Below are 18,973 nucleotides of genomic sequence, written 5' to 3'. Positions count from 1 at the left end.
GAGATATGGTTCATAGGCTGAGAATAGATAGAACTTCTGAACATTGACCAATAATAAAAAGACAAAGTCTGTAACCTGAGCAAAGAAAAATGTTTTCATGAGTGAAACTAAGAAAAGAGATTGGTTTAATATTAAAATGGCTTGCATTGTATGATACTATAAAATATCAGAAATAAGAATAAGGGAAATATCTATCACCTAAGTCTAAAATTCTCCATTGTGGTTTCTTGGGGTGGTGGAGGGAAGATAGAGTTGAGAGTAAAAACTCATTAGTGAAGCTAAAGTTGATCAAATTTTTTCAGAATTTATGAGAGGAAAATTTTATGTACATAAGCTATAACTAACTTTAAAGCTGCTAATGAGATTTCCCTCTCCACTTCTTCCCAATGATCCATATTTTATCTCAACAAGGTATTCTTGGTTGAAACAAATTAAAACTATTTTGTGTCAACTTTGTCTTCAACTTTTACAGTTGAAGCTTGTATATCTGATAGAGGAATAACTCTTTACAAGGATTAAAAATTATAGTATATTACAAAAGAAGCCACATTATCATGCATTGTAAGTTAGATAAACAATAAGATAGACAAAGCAGAGGGGTAAGGGGAAAAACATGTTTTCTAGAAAGGGCTCACAATCTTTAGTGGTTAACTACCTCTCTGAGCCTTGACCACAAATGAGATGAATTACTTCTGTTGTTGCTGGATATTCTTTATCTGGCATTACATTTAAAAAATAGTTAATATTTAATTGAGAACTGAATGCAATGATAAAAATCATTAAAGAGTAAAGTGAGGAATTTCATCTAATTCTGGGAAGATTATAATAATTGTAGAGAAAAACAAAACGACTTATTTATATTTTGAGGATATAGGTAGGGATATGCACTTGAGACTGCATCCAATTTGGTAAGACTGTTAAAATAGGATTGTATTCATTATACCTAATCTATGTCATCCAGAAGGAACTGTAACCCACTTAAAAGTTCATGATTAATATACTCTCCGTTCTTATATGTGGTTCCTACAGTCATTGGCAGTTGTGATCAAAATTGGAAAGAAACAAAACTCATTTTATATTGCTGCATAGCAAATTACCACAATCTTTACTTAAAAAGTAACAACTTATTACTTTGCAGTTTTCAAGAGTAAGAAATCTGAGGGTGCATTGGTTGAGTTACCCATTTGTATCTCATCAGTTTGAAGTCAAAGTGGTAGTCAGGGGTGTGGTCTTTTCTGAGGGCCTGGATCTTCTGTTATCACTGGTTGTCAACAAAACCCCTTCCTTCAGATTGTATGACCAAAAGGTCCATTTCCCATAGCTGTCCACTAAGACCCACTATCAACCATTAAACCACTCTGACTTTGACACATGATTTTCTTTCAAAATATAATAGTTTACTTTGTCTTGAGGTCTGTAGGAGAGCACTTTCAAAATTTATCTTTTTTTTTTTTTTTTTTTTTTTACAGGACTCGTCTGATTAAGTTGAACTCAATCAGGGTAATCTTCCTTTGATTAAATCAACTAGTTATTTCACCATATTTATTGGCCCTTGTCACATTTAGTGGGAGATGATTATAAAGAACACTTACACCATGGGGTAAAAATCTTTGGAGGCATCTTAAGTACTGCCTACCACAACCACAGAGGACAACAACTTATGGCAGTCATAGAATAGAAAAAAATAGAGAAATTGATAACAGAAAATGAGATCAGAAGATGGCTCTTTTCACACATGAAGCCAAACTGGTATAAGAAACCAAAAATGAAGTGACTATATACGATGCAAAACCATTAAGTGGCTCATCACACCACTCTTGAAAACATGTTTTCAGGCAATAATGAAACTGAAAATATTTGGGGCATAATACCAGACAAAAATATTTAATTACATGTAATAGGATCTCTGTAAATCTAAACAGGGTTTATACTAGAAATTTAAAAATTCTGAATGCATGTACATTAAGAGTGATAGTCAATATTTCGGAGACATATTACACAAAAAATAGTAGTCTGGGCAATAAAATTAATTAATAAATTATGACAAAATAAAAATTTAAACATGTAAAATGTCATAAACTTATCAAGGAATTATCAGAATTAATCAAAAAGCTTAAGAGTTTTTAGTTTTGAACAACAATGCTTAGAAAAATAATAACTGTAGGTTTAGATACAGAAATAGTACTTAGATTCAAAATCTGTTATATTCAATGGGAAAGACCATTATGAAATTTTAGATGAACATATTACTTATAGGTCAATAAAATTATTGTTTTTCTTTTAAGTGAAGATAGAGTCATTGAATATAGAAACAAAATCTTTGAATCACATAAAAATGATGAAGAAATTTTTGATTTCTCATATAATTTCCACAAGTTACACAAAATATCAAAATATATTAATGTGAAATTGTATAAATTTATGTTCAAACTTAGACTTAGACTATACTATCTGTATGAAGAGTTAAAAGTGCTCCATAAAATTATTCTATGAAAAATATTATTTTTTTAATGTAACAAATACAAAATTTAATAGATATAAAATGGATAAATTAGATAATGAAATGTTATTAGTCACATTTTGGCTACAATATTAGGAGATATGTAGGTTTTGGTAAATTTTCTTTCCTTTTTTAATTTTTTTTATTTTTTATTTTTTATTTATTTTTTATTGGTTATACAAAACATTACAAAGATTGCAGAATCACATTGGTTACACATCCACATTTTTACATAATGCCATAATAGTAACTGTTGTATTAGAATTATCAGTTAAAGATGTATTAAAAGTAATGTTTCTAAATAACTTATCTGAAAAATTTCCCAATAGTTTCAGAGCCTATATGATCGTATTAAGAGTTTCAGTGGAAGTTGTATCAATGGAAAAATTCTTCTAACGATTAAAATTCATCAAAGATTAGTTTCAGTATTATATTTATTTACTAAAAGTGTTGATGTTGCTTTAATCATTTAATTGAAAATGAATTTTATAAAAATAATAATTTTGAGGAAACAATAAATTGATTTTTAATGAATGAGTCTAAAAACCCTTATCAATCAAGAAATCATCTTAAGACAGTTTTCTTATTTAGTATGAAAGTATTACACAAAAATAATTGTTATGATTTATGAGTTTGTTTTGTTATAATATTACCAACTTACAATCATACTATTATTTTTATAAGTAATAAGATGTTTTTATGGTCAAAGCTTCATATTTTAGCATTTTTAAATGGCACTGGTTGCCTTTTGGGGGAATTGCAGGATTGCTGACTTATGTAGCAATCCTATACATATTTTACAATCCCTAATAACATTATTTATTTTAAAGCTCAAATTGTCCAGAATATGGTCAGTAGAAGTCTTTTCAAGCAGACTTCTCTGTCCTTTGACATATCTACAAAAGACCAGATACAAAGAAAAAAAATTGATTTGCTGAAGCCCAGGACTGATGATTAGGCAGAGAATATGAATGGGAATAACTGCTAATGGCTTTGGGGTTTCTTGTGGGATTGATGAAAATAAATTAGAGAATTGCAATTGTTGCACAACTTTGTAAATATACTAATATCCATTGAATTTTACACTTTAAAAATGGTGAATTACATGACATGGTTTATATCTTAATAAGGTTGTGAAATTAACTACATCTGAAAAGCTTGTTCATTATTATAAATAAAAGATCTGCTTAATTTTAATACCCCACTGGGTGGGTCTCTGTTATACATGTTCCAATTACCCTACTGTGTCTCTGATGTCCTATTCTGACTCACTGTAAAAACAAATTTTATACCCTCTATTTCTATTGGTATGGTTTAGATTCCAGCACTGAAAAACTTGTGTTAGGAGAAGCAGGAATGTTCAGAAATGAAATGATTAATTTATAGCACTGTAATCTCTATAGTGGATTGCTCAATTTGATGCATTAGTAATTTGAATGGATTGCAAGCTGAATACTGTGGGCAGGCAGGTGGGACATGGATGGAAAAAGTAGGTCACTGAGGGCATGAGTATGGGACCACATTTTTTCCCTGGCTCTAATTACCATGAGCTGAACAGTTTTCTTCCACCATACCCTTCCATCATGATGTTCTACATCACTGTAGGCCTAGAGCAATGGAGTCAGCCAATAATGGAATGAACCTCTGAAACCCTAGGCCAAATAAACTTTTCTTTTCTAAATTATTCTTGTCATGTATTTTGGTCACAGTGAAGAAAAATTGATGAACACACCTATGATACATAGGAGTGTTACATAAATTTTTCAGGCTCTGTTTAATTATAGAACTAACTGTTCATTTCACCCATAGTAATGATTCCTCTGGATTATGTTTTTATAAATTTAAGGTCATTGTTATATGAAATGTATTATTTCAATCTATGAAACTGTGAGGTGTGCCAGGAATTCCAACCTAACACCTTAATAGTCATTATTTATTGTCTTATTTTTCAGGCTTCTCTAAGTCCCTAAACCTCCTCTGTGTAGTACAGAAAATCAAATTCATGCTAGGAAGTTAATGAATATGTATATATATCTTGAGGAAACTGGGATTCCAATTTGTTGTTTCCAGAGACAGGAGTAATTGAAATGAAAATGGCAAAACTAGAATAAATGCTGAGGTATTAATTTAATTGGTTACAGTACCCACATAGGGCCTCTGAACACACAGTATACATGCTGTCGAAATCACATTGTGCTTTGACACCCTGGTCTTGGTTACCAGGCATACCATCCCTCAGGTTTACTCACCCTACCTTGGATTCCACACCTACTAAACTGCATCATCACATAAATGTACGTTCTGTTATATTAAGACTCTGATTCTGTGTGCTGGACTGCTGTTTTCTCTGGACAGTTTATTATTCTCACTTCATTCAGGTCCTAGCATCACACAAGAGACTCTGCCTCTCCCCTCACCCTATTGCCAGATGGTCCATTGTGGTTTGAGAACCTACTTGTAATTTGTAACCATTAATTTCTAGTGAAAGCAGTTGGAAAAGTTTTATATTTTTGTATCCAGTAATTTTTAACGTTATAGATGTAGTCAAAGAAAAGTCATATATTTGAGTTTTCATACTACTTGCAATTTGTATTTTTTCCATATAGACCTATAGATTTGAAAGACTAGAAGCAAAGAGAAAGGAAATATTTTCAATATATACTGAACCATGCACTTAATTTATGTAAGTATGAGGGAAATGAAAACAGAAGAACACATCAAAATAATGGAATTTTGATTGTGGGTCTCAATTCATAAATGAGATGCAAGGATCACAAATTGTCATTAGGTGGATTTAATTAATGTATTTAATTAAGTTGCACAATTGTGCTTGTAATGAAAAAATTGTATGAGCAAGAACACTGTCACTATTAGATATATATTATCAGTGACAAAATTATTTAAAAAGCAGGTATATGAATTATCAAAGGCCATGTCAGAGAAACATACAAAAAGTTACCAACAATATCAATTTTCTGCAAACATTTATTTGTAAATATTTTGACCACCAAACTCAATTTTCTTAAGTCTTTCTAGGTAAAATGTTTAATTTTTTCCAATTTCTGAAATATGTTTCTCTATTAAAGAAGTTCTAAAACATACCTTGTATGTTAATTAAACATTTAGTCCCAAAACACAGTTACACTATGCAAAATAAGATCTCATAGAATAGACTACTATAATCAACATGAATTTATAATGGTTGTTTGATTACCCTTCTAAATGTAATTCAAATATAATAAAAATAAGACACATAAAAACTAATTCTAAAAGAATGTTAGTTGAAAATTGTAGCTTTTAATGGCTGAGTCCACACTGATAATAAATAATATCATGCTGTTTAATTACTTGCAAAAACTCTAGCCATTTAAAATAGATATTTCATGACACCAATAATTACAAAAGAACAAATAGATTTGGGGAAAATTTAATTTAGTCATAAATTTAGAAAATGAGAATAAATTATGTTTATATATACAGCAGATAGAGATAGATAGAGGCATAATTATAGCAGTCACTGTGGCTGTACATATAGTTTCAGAGGTAGATGTAAATATACATACAGTTTAATTTAGGAGTAATTGATTTTAGACCTATCTAGTGAATATTTAAATTATTTTTGACAAAATATGTTTCAAAAATTAATTCCAAATATATGAATATATATTAACAAATAACATAAATATTTGCATTTTATTGAGTTGAAAACATAAAAACACTAATTTTGCCTATTTCAAAAAATATATAAATGAAATATTTCAATATAGCAGTCTTGCAAGTATTTTCTTATGTTTATCTTTAAATATTTAACATTGTGATGTTCCTGGAAATAGTGTATTCAAAATGATCATTTTCATTTTTTCATTAATAGTACTAGAAGTGCAATGTACTTTTGTATGTTGATTTCTATACTTCAATATTACAAAATCCATGTACAAATTCTACTCATCAGTGGCTTTTTGTTAATAATCAAAATTTTGTAACACAAAATGTTTTCTATGTACAAATGCATTTTTATATTTCCTCTCCCTAAACATCATATTTATTATTCTTTTTATTAATTTTTATTTATATATGAGAGGGGAATACATTACAATCCTTACTACACATATAGACCACAATTTTTCCTATCTCTGGTTATATACACATTATATTCACATCAATTCATACACTTACTTTGAATAATAATGTCCATCACATTTCACCAATTGTACTGGCTTGGAAACCCTCCCCTATTGTACTGGCTTGAAAATACTGAACAAAAAGATCAGAATAGAATTTCTTGACTGGTTCCAAAATGTCTGAGAAAAAAAAATTCCAATTTTTATTCAATGTATGATGTTAGCTGAATTTGTTTTTAAAATGTCTAAATCACAGAAGATTTTGCTTCTACTTTTTTTTCAGGTTTTATAATAAATTATTGTTGGATTTTGCCAAAGTCTCTGTGACTACTGAAATGATCACATACTTTTCTCCTTTTTTTTTTAAAAAAAAGGTGAATTATAGGTATGATTTTAAAAATTTAAAAAGCTCCTATCTATTGATTATATACTAACATTTTTATTGCTGGATTTGTTCAATAAAAAACATTCCACTGAGAGGATTTTAATGATTACAAGTTATGCGCCATTTTTTAAGAATAAGGGAAAAGGGCTGGGGCTGGGGCTCAGTGATAGTGCACTTGCCTGGTATGAGGCACGGGGTTCAATTTTCAGCACCACATATAAATAAATAAAGATCTATCAACAACTAAAAAAATATTTAAAAAAAGAATAAGGGAAAAATAGAACATTGGAAAAGGAATCATATACAATCACAAGAATGGGACCCTAATTAGAACAAGTTATACTCTACATATGTATATCAAACTACATTGTACTGTTATGTATATCTAAAAAGGACAAATTAAGAAAATACAAAAAGAAAAACAAAACAAAAAAAAATTCTAAGATAAAAATATTTGCCTTAGCTTCTCTATTGGGCTATTCTGAGGACTGGATAAAGCAATACATATCAAAATTATACCAAAATTCTATCATGTTGATACAAAGCATCAAATGAATTTTAGGTTTTGAAAGAAAAAAAAAGAATCATATATATATATATATGTGTATATATATATATATATATATATACACATATATATATATATGATTCTATATATATATGTGTATATATATATATATACACATATATATATATGTCTTATTCAAGAAATAAATACCATAAATACAAAAATTAAACCAGAATAACAGATAAAAAAGTAAATTTATTAGTGTTTTATTGTTATTATTTGGTAGCAGGAATTTAACCCAGGGCACTTAACCCATATGCTACATCCTCAGTCTTTTTTATTTTTTATTTTGAGACAGGGCCTTGGTAAGTCACTAAGACGGTCTTTGAATTTGCCGTCCTTCTACCTCAGTCTCAGGAGCTTTTGGCATTACAGGTCTGCACTACCATGCCCAGCTAAAACAAACAGTATTTAAAGAAGACTTTCTATCATTTTAGCACAGTTTATTTAGCACAGTTTATTTGGAGAAGACAGCGAATAGTGAAGACAGCACAGGAATAGGCTAATGTCCAAAAACCAACAATAAAAAACAAAGCAAAGTAAAACAAAACAAAAAACCTGAGAATAAACAGGTTTATATGAAGTAGAAAATTTCTTTACAGAGGAGAGATTTAGCAGAAAAATTAACTAATGACCAGAATTTAAGGTTTGTTAAGTAATTGAATACCAAATTTGAGCTAATCCTTTATATACTTTGTAAATAATTTAGTATTATATTTAAATGATCAAATAAAAATTAAAACATTATTAATTTGGAAGTGAAAACAAGAAAAGCATCAAATAAATGTAGGAATACAGATGGAGAATATACCCTGAAGATTACTGAAGCATCCTCAAAAATCCTCAGAAAGACAGTAAAGCATGTAAGACTTATTGCAGTTTGAATTACCAAGCCAAGTTGTGGTAGTTGAATTTCAGAGACTAAGCAGAGGTGGAGGTACCTAAGACTGTTTCAAAATTTTGAAACTAGTTTTTGAGGAAAATGGCAAACACTATGTTTTAAAGAAAAATAGTAGACAAATGACTTGTAATTCAGGACAAATAAAGAAAATAAAATTAAAGTGTTTAATTGAATTTAAGATTGACACATCAGACATAATGATTACTAGTCAATGCAAAAAGATGTTGGGAAATGGATCATACCCAGAGAGTAAAGATCTTCAAGTAAGCAAGACTAAAATTTTTCCATATATTTTGAAAATTATAATAGTGTTAAAATTTGAATTACACCATTGTAATGAAATGAAATTTGCAGAAAGATAAAAAAAAGAAGTGGTTCTTTAAAATGTGATGGAATATTACTCAGCAATAAAAGAATAAAATCATGGCATTTGCAGGTAAATGGATGAAGTTGGAGAACATAATACTAAGTGAAGTTAAGCAATCTCATAAAACCAAATACCAAATGTTTTCTCTGATATAAGGCGATGGATTCATAGTGGGGTTTGGAGGGGGGGCATGGGAGGATTAGATAAACTTTAGATAGGGCAAAGGAGTTGGAGGAGAAGGGAGGGGGCATGAGGGTAGAAAAGATGGTTGAATTAGATGGATGTCATTACCCTAAGTACATGTATGAAGCCACAAATGGTGTGAATATACTTTGTATACAACCAGAGTTATGAAAAATTGTGCTCTGTGTAATATGAATTGTAATGCATTCTGAAGTCATATACAACAAATTAGAATTTAAAAATTTAAAAAAATGTGAAACAAAGCTTAGTTATACTAGTTATGCAGGAAATCTGGGAAATACAAGCCAACCACCACTTTTTATTATGAAATTTCAAATTTATCATATGTACAAAAATTAGCATCTGATGGCACTAAATGTTTTTAAGGATGTGGAGCAATAGGTAGTGTGTATGTATTTCTGAAAGAAGTGTATATATATATATATATTTTTTTTTTAATTTACTTGATTTTATTTTTTAAATTACATGACATCAAAATGCATTTTAATTCTTATTACACATATAGAGCACAATTTCCCATATCTTTGTATATAAACTATGTTCATGCCAATTCATGTATTTATACATATACTTTGTTTTTTATAATTATAATTCCATTATAATTCTTATTACTTTTGTATATATGTGTAATAAGAAGTGTATATTGTTATAACCATGAAAAGCAATTTCCTATTTAAGTTTTTATCCTAGAAATAATCTGGTAAATGAACAACATTTACACAATTGAGGAGGGTCACCAGTTTACTATTTATAAGATGAAAAAAAAAGAGACTTGTTTTGATAAATTATATTTAATTCAAATGCTGGAATACTTTTCATCAGTAACAAAATGTACATGGGTACATACATGAATATAACCAAAGAAAAAAATAACCTAATTCAGAAACAAATGACACTTTTAGGTTTGTTGATAGTACGAAATTATCCAAATAAAGCACATAAATGAAATGTACCATATGAATGCCCAAATATGAACCAAATATTTTAAAAGTACATGGTACTAATGCACACAAACTTCAAATTACAGTATGATGGTAATTTTAGGAAAGGGGATTAGGACAGGGCTTTGGTAATAGTAAAATTGTTTATTTCTTAAGAAGAAAAATGTACAGTAAACAAGACAGTAATGCTAGATTGTTTATTTAGCAAATACAAATACTGAAAGTAAGCTATAATTTTAATTCTTGTGAATTTAAATAACTCAAAATTAATCATTTCAAAGTAAATAGTAAAGATGAATGGACCATGTCTTTTTCCCAATATAGGGTGACCTGGATTTAAATACCTCCCTAAAATATTTTTTTCTCTTCTTTAGGGACATTCAAAACTGCTTGACTTCTTTGTGAATCTAAAGCATGACTAGGTTTTCTGTATGCAAAACAAGAGAAACTTCCCTGATTAAAACTAATAAAGTCTCTGAAGAGCAACTACATATAAAATTTCCTTTTGATTTGTCTTTGGCCCAATTAAAATGGGCTGTATTAAAATTTAAGTATGGCTTCTAAGGCATACACATACCATTAAATTTGCAGGAATAATGAAGCCAACCAATTTTATTCCTCTTTAATAATGCATTCCTATATTTGCTCTTAAGGTAAGGTTAGCATTTATTTATTGATCATGATGCATTATCTACACAGTGGAAACTACTAAGCAGTTTTCATCTCCTGTGATATTTCTAAATAATTCAGAAACTAATTTCTGTTTTCTTTCTCTCATTAAAGTTTGTCTCTTTTAAACGTACAAAATTTAAGTGACCTACAGCTTAGTTTGTTTCTATATTGTCCAGATTGTACAAGTGATATAAAGTAACCAGATAGAATTTACAGACATAAGTATCCCCAATAGTTTCATCTTTCTCAACATTAGCATCTTTCCTTTCCAAGTATTTAGGGGGGAAAACACAAAATAATAAAAGAATATACATTTTCAAATTACCTCTCCATCGAAGCTCCATGGTCTCTCTCACACTATTCACCTAGCCAGATACTTTGAAATGTCATTATTTTCTCACTTCCCAAAAGTTATTAAAAAATGGAAATCTGGCTTTAGCCTCCATTTGAAATCTGGGGAAATTTCTCTTGTTAATATCAACAGTTATTTCTTAGTGTCTTAGTTGACCTTTCTTTAGCGGGTGATAATATGTAACATTCTCATTCCCACTTCCCCACAGAAATGATACATGAAGGTTAACTATGGTCTTAAAAGACACCTTGAGGTGGAAAAATAACAGCAATAAATGAACACTTAAAAAAATCATTGAATTTTCTGCCCTATTAATTCTATACTTCACAACTCATACTGTGTAAATTACGTTTTTTGTTGAGTTTTGCTTTCTTTGCAGTCATTTTCTGAATCTACACTATTTCCATTTTAACTCAGATACTGGCTTATTTTTTTTTTCTCTCTGGGTGTGTTGCTTTTTTGTTGTTTGTTTGTTTGTTTGTTCTTTTGTTTTCTGTTTACCAAAGCTTATATCATTGAATTTGTCATGGACTAAGCTAAATATTTTTTTGGTAAATCACCTTATATCTCATGCCTCAGTTGCCTGAAATTAAATCAGGATACTAACAACTATCTCAGAAGTAGTTAAATCATAAGTCACAGATAGAGAAACTAACCAATTGAACAAAATAAAGACCCCTAAAATAGTCTAATACTTGCATTATCAACTAGATTTTTGCAATGGCAGGGTCATATGCCAAAATCTATTTGACAAATGATATATGTGGTTGGACAATCATGCCTAAAATCATTACAATAAGTCAAGTCTAAATATCTCACATTTGATCTAGGTGCAAAAGGAACAATAATAATAACACTTTCAAAAGAATACATGAGAGAACATCCTGCGGCTCCAGAATATTCATGTTTCTTTAAAACACACACACACACACACACACACACACACACACACACACACACACACACACTACAGGACATTCAGAAAACAAAAAGTTAAATCAGAGTAAGATTTACAAATTGAGATCATAAAAAATAGCCAGTAAGAGAGTACCTACAGATTGGGCAAAGATGCTCATAACACATAGAGCAAATAAAAGAAAACTAGTATTCACTATTTATAAAGGATTCATATAAATTCTTGAGCTGGATAGTCCAACAGAAAAAAAAATGGGCAAAAAGAATTGAACAATTTGTTATATATAAGTAAAGACTTGTGAAACTAATTTAAACTGTTGGTTATCTTGATGAGGGTTTTATATGGGATAAAGACATAACAGAAAGGAATAATAGAAGGACTTCTGGAGCCTTGCAATTTTCTTTTTATCTGTATCCTGATTATATGAGTATTTTTAATTTCTGAAAAACAATCAAGCTGTAGTCCAATAATTTCACTATGGGCCAGTTTATATATGGTGATTGACCTAGAGTAAACATCACATAAATGTCAGATCTTACTATTTTATCAGATCTTGTTTTCTTTTATCTTCCTATGAACATAACAGACTATTTTTCTGTTTGCTTTAGGAACTTTTTTAGAAGTTTTTCTTCTGACGCTTTTTCAGGGTAATACCATCCTACTCCTTATGGTGTAGAATTTTTATAGACCTCATGTTGATTTTTTTCCTGTTTGCTCATCCTTGAACAAAGGAACATCTGCTATGCTGGGTGCTTGCCAACAGTGGGGTGTACTGACTGCACTTGACCCCCACTTACTGTTCACATGATAGCTTGTAGACTCTCCCACATGGATGTAAAACAGAGAGCAGGTTGACACAGACACTGACTTAATTTTTGGAGCCTAACAGAGATTCATGTAGTGCCTTTCTATCAAATTGAAGGGCATCTTTTTTTTTTTTCTGCAGAATTTCCCCATTCTCTAATACACAAGAAAAAGAATTTTTGTCTCATTCCAAGGACTTCAAAATGTGTCCCTCAAAAGTGAGTTGAAGTGTTCATTTAAGAGAAGTCTTTTTAAAAATGTATACAAGAGAGTTCTGTATATTGTTTGATTCGAAAGAAAATTAAAGAATTTAAGTTCTAAAATGGTTTCAAAAGGAATAATTCATAGATAATATAAATTCTCTGACCAGATAGAGAACATGGAAACCTGCAACAAGCTCCTTCCAACCTTTGTATGCAACTACTCATAAAATGATCAAAGGTATATTTACAATCATGTAAAAACTACAATTTTGGAGAGTGATTAGGTTTTCAACATCACATCTTTTTGTCTCCAGATGCTCAGTAAGCTTTTACCTTGATACTGTCATTAAAGGGGAAAAAATGACACAGTTGAGAGACAAGAAATTGCCCGGACATCTCAGAGGAAAGTGTGGTGGCTGCCTGCTTTCTGGTTTGTGCAAAGCTTTGGTTTCTGAAATATGAAGAAGAAGTAGAAAAAAAATATAACCAGGGATGAGCAGTAAGAGAAGAAAGAACAAGAGCTATATTGAGAATTTAAATATTCAGTCAGTATATTCAATATGCAGTGATTGAGTGATATGCAGAAGGCGGCTGAGTTACTTAAATTCATTATCTCAAATATTTTTAAAAATCTCCTATGATGTAGGTATACTCATTTTAATTTTATATAAAGAAGAATTGGAAATTAAAACTAGTAAGTACTTCACTGGAGACCATATACCAAGACAGCAGTAGGGCTCCAATTAAAATCCAGACAGTAATCATCCAAATACTTATTGTGTTTATGTCCTATTATGAAACTTTTAAATAAAGTTTGAATTACACATAATAATATGCGTGTTTTATGGTATTCTTATTAAATAAAGCAATAGTAGAATTACTGCTGTCATAATTCGATGAATATAGTCACTAAAACTATATAAATATTATTAAAATTAATTTAACATGAATGAACTTTAGTTATCAGCATTGCTAAAAGCCAAAATAATATTATATCACTTTTATTGGGAGGGAGTTTTTAGGGGGGTAGATTATCAGGGATCTAATCCAGGAGCACTTGATCACTGAGCAACATTCCCATCCATTTTTTAAAATTTTATTTAGAGACAGGGTCTCACTAAGTTGCTTAGAGCCTTGCTAAGTTGTTGAAGCTAGCCTTGAACTCATGATCTTCCTGCCTCAACCTCTCAGTCGCTGGGATTACAGGTGTGGATCACCATACCTGACTCACTGGGAGAATTTAAAAACAAAAATTCCAAACTAAATATACTACTTTCCTGTAGACATTTTAAATATTATGCATAAAAATTAATGTTTTAAATGTAGGAAAAAGTATGTGATATATTATGGAACAAATTTTACTCAATTTTATTCTAGGCACTTGGGAAAGATTTGATTTATAAGATTACTTAATAAATATTTTTTGAAATTTATAAAGTACTTCTATACACTGAATTAATCTTAAAAATCTATTAGATGTGTTCAGAATCATCTCTCCAACTTTCATTTCATTGCTTGAAATTCTTTCCTACACAAATATACCTCTCAGTGTATTGTACATCTATTTTAGTAATGGTGTCCACATAGTAAGAGTCATTCTGCAAGTATTTGATTAAAATTAAAAGTTAATTGCCATGCATTTTCTAATGCATTTTAGACATTTTTTTACATATATAAATTGGATAAAGTCCCTAAATGTAATAAGATTTTCTACAGTAGTTTTCACCTTACATTTCACATCTGCTTTTCTTTTTTGCGTACAATGTGGCACTCTGTGGAATATTGCAATAATAGGAATGCTGCCCTGTTTTATTTATAACTGTGTATCCTTGTCGTCATCTGTGTACACTACTTTTTTAAAATTTGTGATTCGATTGCCTATTCGGGTGATTTTATATCAGCAAAAGCTCTGCTGTCTGTCACTGTCACTCCATTGTCAGAACCATTCATTTAGATGAGGTTTTTGTTAGCTGGTGACTGAATTATAGCTTCCTTGTTCACTTAGGAAATCACCCCTATTTTCAACGCCATAGGAAAGTAATTGTAAATCACACAAATCTTCAGTACCGTAATGGCCCAAGGAGGAAATCTAGATGTCTATCCTAGTCTCTGAAGACTTATTATCTAGGCCAACCAGCCTCACTTCTATTCACCACACACTTTCTCCGTTCCTCAAACCCAACTCATTTCATTCACTGCATTTGTCACACTACTTCCCCGTGTAAGATTTTGAAATACATTCCACCTTAAAGCCTAAAAAAAAAACAAAAAAACTTCTTCCAGAAATCCACATTTTCATAGCTAATTATATTTTATGGGACAGTTCAATTGTCATTTATTCCAATGTCACATTTCCTTCCAAATATCCAGAGCATTCTCCTGAAATTTTTTGATGACAAACTTGAAATAATAGCTATTTAGATACATATCTTGCTCCAAAAGCAAGGTTAGCATATGATACAAATGTTTATGTGTGTCAGTTTCATCTCTTCTTTAATCACTACAGTGTCTTACAATGACACATGTTCAGTTGCCACTGAATACATTATCCACAAATATATCATGGCATTTGATAGACCTTTTCTTCAATTCTAGCCTTTATATTTGCAGCTGTATAACCATTGGCTATACATTTACTCTCTTTGATCCTATTTCCATATAAACATATGAAAATGATGGTGGGGAGAAATATATAATGTATATACAAAATCTGACATGAAATAAATACTTGGTACCTGTTAATCTTCTAATTTCAAATACACAAAAATTTTAAGATACTGGTATCTAATGAACCAAGATTCCTTCCCTTTCTTTAAAACATTGCTGAAGTCATACTCTTAGGTTTATTCATATGTCTTTTAATTTTTCTCTTACTCTGGTATTTGTCTCTTTCAGTTATCAAGGGAAAACGTATCCAGGAAATTTTCTTCTGTGGCCAATCTCTCCAAAAGTTTTAAGGATAATTCAGAAAACTTAGTTCTACATTTCCCCTTTAGTAAAAAAGCAAGTGCAATTTTTAAAAAGTCTACAAACTTTCTAGAGGGTAACAGCATTAAGGTAGTAGTATACTGAACAGTTTCACCAGGTGTTATCTATAAACTTTTGCACAAAGTTTTAGAAAGGTTACGACTATAGATTCTCTGCCAATAAGATTGTTTTATTTTAAAGTGGATTATGCTTATGACTTAGCTATAAATTCCCTCTAGATAGCATTACAAAACACTGAATAATTTTGTACTATTAGAATTTACAAATCAATATTGAGGAGAGACAATTATCCCAGGATGTCCACTCTGCAATTTACAATTATGGGCACCAGAAGTCCTTTGCATTTTCTTATTCAGTCTTTTCTTGTTTCCTTTTCCAGCCTGGTGCAATGGAAGGTTCTGACAAGCTCTCAGACCTCAAGAATGAACTCTGGCAACACTGCAGCTGCATCCATCTCAATTTCGGTTTGGCACCTGCCTGAGTTTCAGCATCTTTTGCAATTCCAGGCCTGGAAGTTCTGAAATCTCCACCAATGTGAACTGCTGGTTGTTCTTTCACATTTTAGTGGTTGCTGTGGCCAAACATTATATTAGGAAGCATTCTTCTACCAAACCTTATGTCAAAGATATCTTCATAGGCAATATAAACATTCAAACTGTGGCTTTTTAACTCCTTAAGGGCATAACAATTCAGCTAATGAGTCCCTTTCTTTAAGTCTGTAAATAAATACACAGGTTAGAAAAGACCACACAATGCTTAACTGAAAATGGCATTTTGAGAGAAAGCTGTTTAGTATGGGGGTGTACCCCAATTTAAATGCATCAGAGTCTTTATACCATATTTTTCCCAACTTTTCCTGTAGCTGTGTGCTCCTTCAATATAAATATTTACTGTTTATTTTAAATATTATGAATTAAGCAAATAGTATCATCAGTACTAGCGTTAATTTAAAGTAACTTCTAGAATATAAACCTTTATTATTCTCTGCATTCAGTTGGCAAATAAGCCTGAGTCATGCTCTTTTATGGTTCCCTGGATTACTATAACTATTCCCTAATTGTTCTCCATATCTCCACGCTTACCACACTCCAAATTCTTCTATACCTCACCAGGAATTCCTTACTTAAGTCATTTAATGGCTCTTTACCCTCTTCAGGATAGAATCTAAAATTTTCACCAGATTATGCTACACACTTTATGACCTGATAGCTTTTTATTTTCCTTTCCATTTTTTACATCCTCCCCAAACATATAACTACTCTCAAAAATTAATCTGTTTGTAAAATTCTCCCTCAGCATTTTGACCTTCATTTTGTGAACAATAGTGACACTGCTTAGCATACCCTTGCCCCTTTATACCTGAGAACACTTTTTACTTAATCATCACATTTTTTTCCCCCACAGGAAACCTTAAAAAGTATTCCCTGACACTTAGCATCAATATGTAAATACTGTTGCATTGATTTAAATATATGAGGGTCAGATTCATGTTTTCTGATTGACTTAAGTTTTTCTTAAGTCCTTTTAATCATTTCAGTCAAATTCATTGGATCTGTCTTCAAATTTATTGAGATCATGGTGATGAAAGTTTTCTTTTTGTTCCATCTTCAAATATTTGTCAGAATATCAGTTAAGCAAATATTTTGTAGACCTATTTGTTCAATTTAAACAGATGTCAAAAGGTATTACATCATTATCATCACCATCAAATACCACCATTTATTCATAAATAGATCAGTTTTTGGTCTTGTCTCCCTGATAATTTTTTTTTTTTGAGAAGATACTATGTAGGTTAGGAAAAGCTTAATAGACCCTGGGCATTATTCTAATCAGAAGATGTGGATTCATTCTCACATGAATGCTATTAGGAAGGTAATTTTTTTCCACTTTATAGATAAAGTATAGAGAGATTAAATAACTTATCAAACAGTCTCACAAAATGAATAAATGTGAAGTTGGAGAAACAGTCTCTCTACCATCTGGACTTTTAAAATTGTTTTATTCTGTGAGACACATTTAAAAATATGTACTAAAAAATCTAAAACACACACTTCAATAATATTAGTTAGAAACATTTTAAAATTTTTTTAAGTTTTCATATTGGCAGGGCATATATTAATATTAAAATAATGCAGAGATTAGCAGGGCCCCTGCGAAGGGGTAACACACAAATTTTTGAAGAATTCCATATTTTTATGAATATACAATGGTGAATCTCATTATTATAGATATCCCAAACACATTAATTTTTAAGATAATCATAGTTATAAACAGCAGAAAGATCAGTAGGGAGAAGAAAACAGGAGAAGGTAGAAAGGGAGAGAAAAGGGATATACTGAGTACTGAATTAGAGAAAATTATATTTCATGTTTACATGACTATGTCAAAATGAATCCTAATGCTATATATAACTAAAAATAGCCAGTAAATTTTTAATTAAAAAAATAATCAGAATAAGCTGCTAATGCTTGTACCAACAATGTTTAGAAACACTAATGTTTAGCAATTTAGATGTGATAATTTTGTTAATAAAATAAGTTTGTTTTCTTCTGTAAAAATAAAATGTTGGTCATCAGCAAGGTTCAGTGAAGATATTAAAATATAGCTCTAATATTCAATGATCATCTAGAGCAATCCATGTCATGGAGGTAGAAAGGACTAAATAATTTTTATATCCTCTTCTGAATATGACACATCATGATTCTGCTATCCTTCAGTACTTGCTTAAAATATCTTCCAAAAAAAGAATATTCCCTCAGTTTAAATGAGCAAGTGCTGTGAACAAATAACCAATGATAAGATCCAGTTACTAAAGGTATTTTCACAGGCATATTCCATTAACAACCAACTAGAAATTTGCACCTATGAAAAAATTGTTCTCAGAAAAGGTGTTTAAGACTGGTAGATCTCATCAGTAAATTACCAGATATTATACAAGGCAAAGGTTGGCAAGAAAAGATTGGATATAAAACTAGTGATAGACATATCTTAGTTTAGCCAACTGGTCCATCTTGCATTCTTTTTGCAATTTGATCATTTTAAAAATGCTGA

At 30.5% G+C, this 18,973-nt stretch overlaps 1 non-coding gene across 1 annotated transcript; it reads left to right on the top strand.

Annotated features, from left to right (window-relative positions):
- Window positions 1-18,013: 18,013 nt before the first annotated feature.
- LOC120884589 (U6 spliceosomal RNA) lies at window positions 18,014-18,117 on the top strand. The gene has a single exon (XR_005727019.1). It is a non-coding gene; the product is annotated as a U6 spliceosomal RNA (small nuclear RNA).
- The last annotated feature ends 856 nt before the right edge of the window (window positions 18,118-18,973 follow it).

Source organism: Ictidomys tridecemlineatus, chromosome 3, assembly GCF_052094955.1.
Source record: "Ictidomys tridecemlineatus isolate mIctTri1 chromosome 3, mIctTri1.hap1, whole genome shotgun sequence".
NCBI classification, from domain to species: domain Eukaryota; kingdom Metazoa; phylum Chordata; class Mammalia; order Rodentia; family Sciuridae; genus Ictidomys; species Ictidomys tridecemlineatus.
The sequence above is the reverse complement of the archived record's forward strand: the minus strand, read 5'-3'. Positions and strand labels throughout refer to the sequence as shown.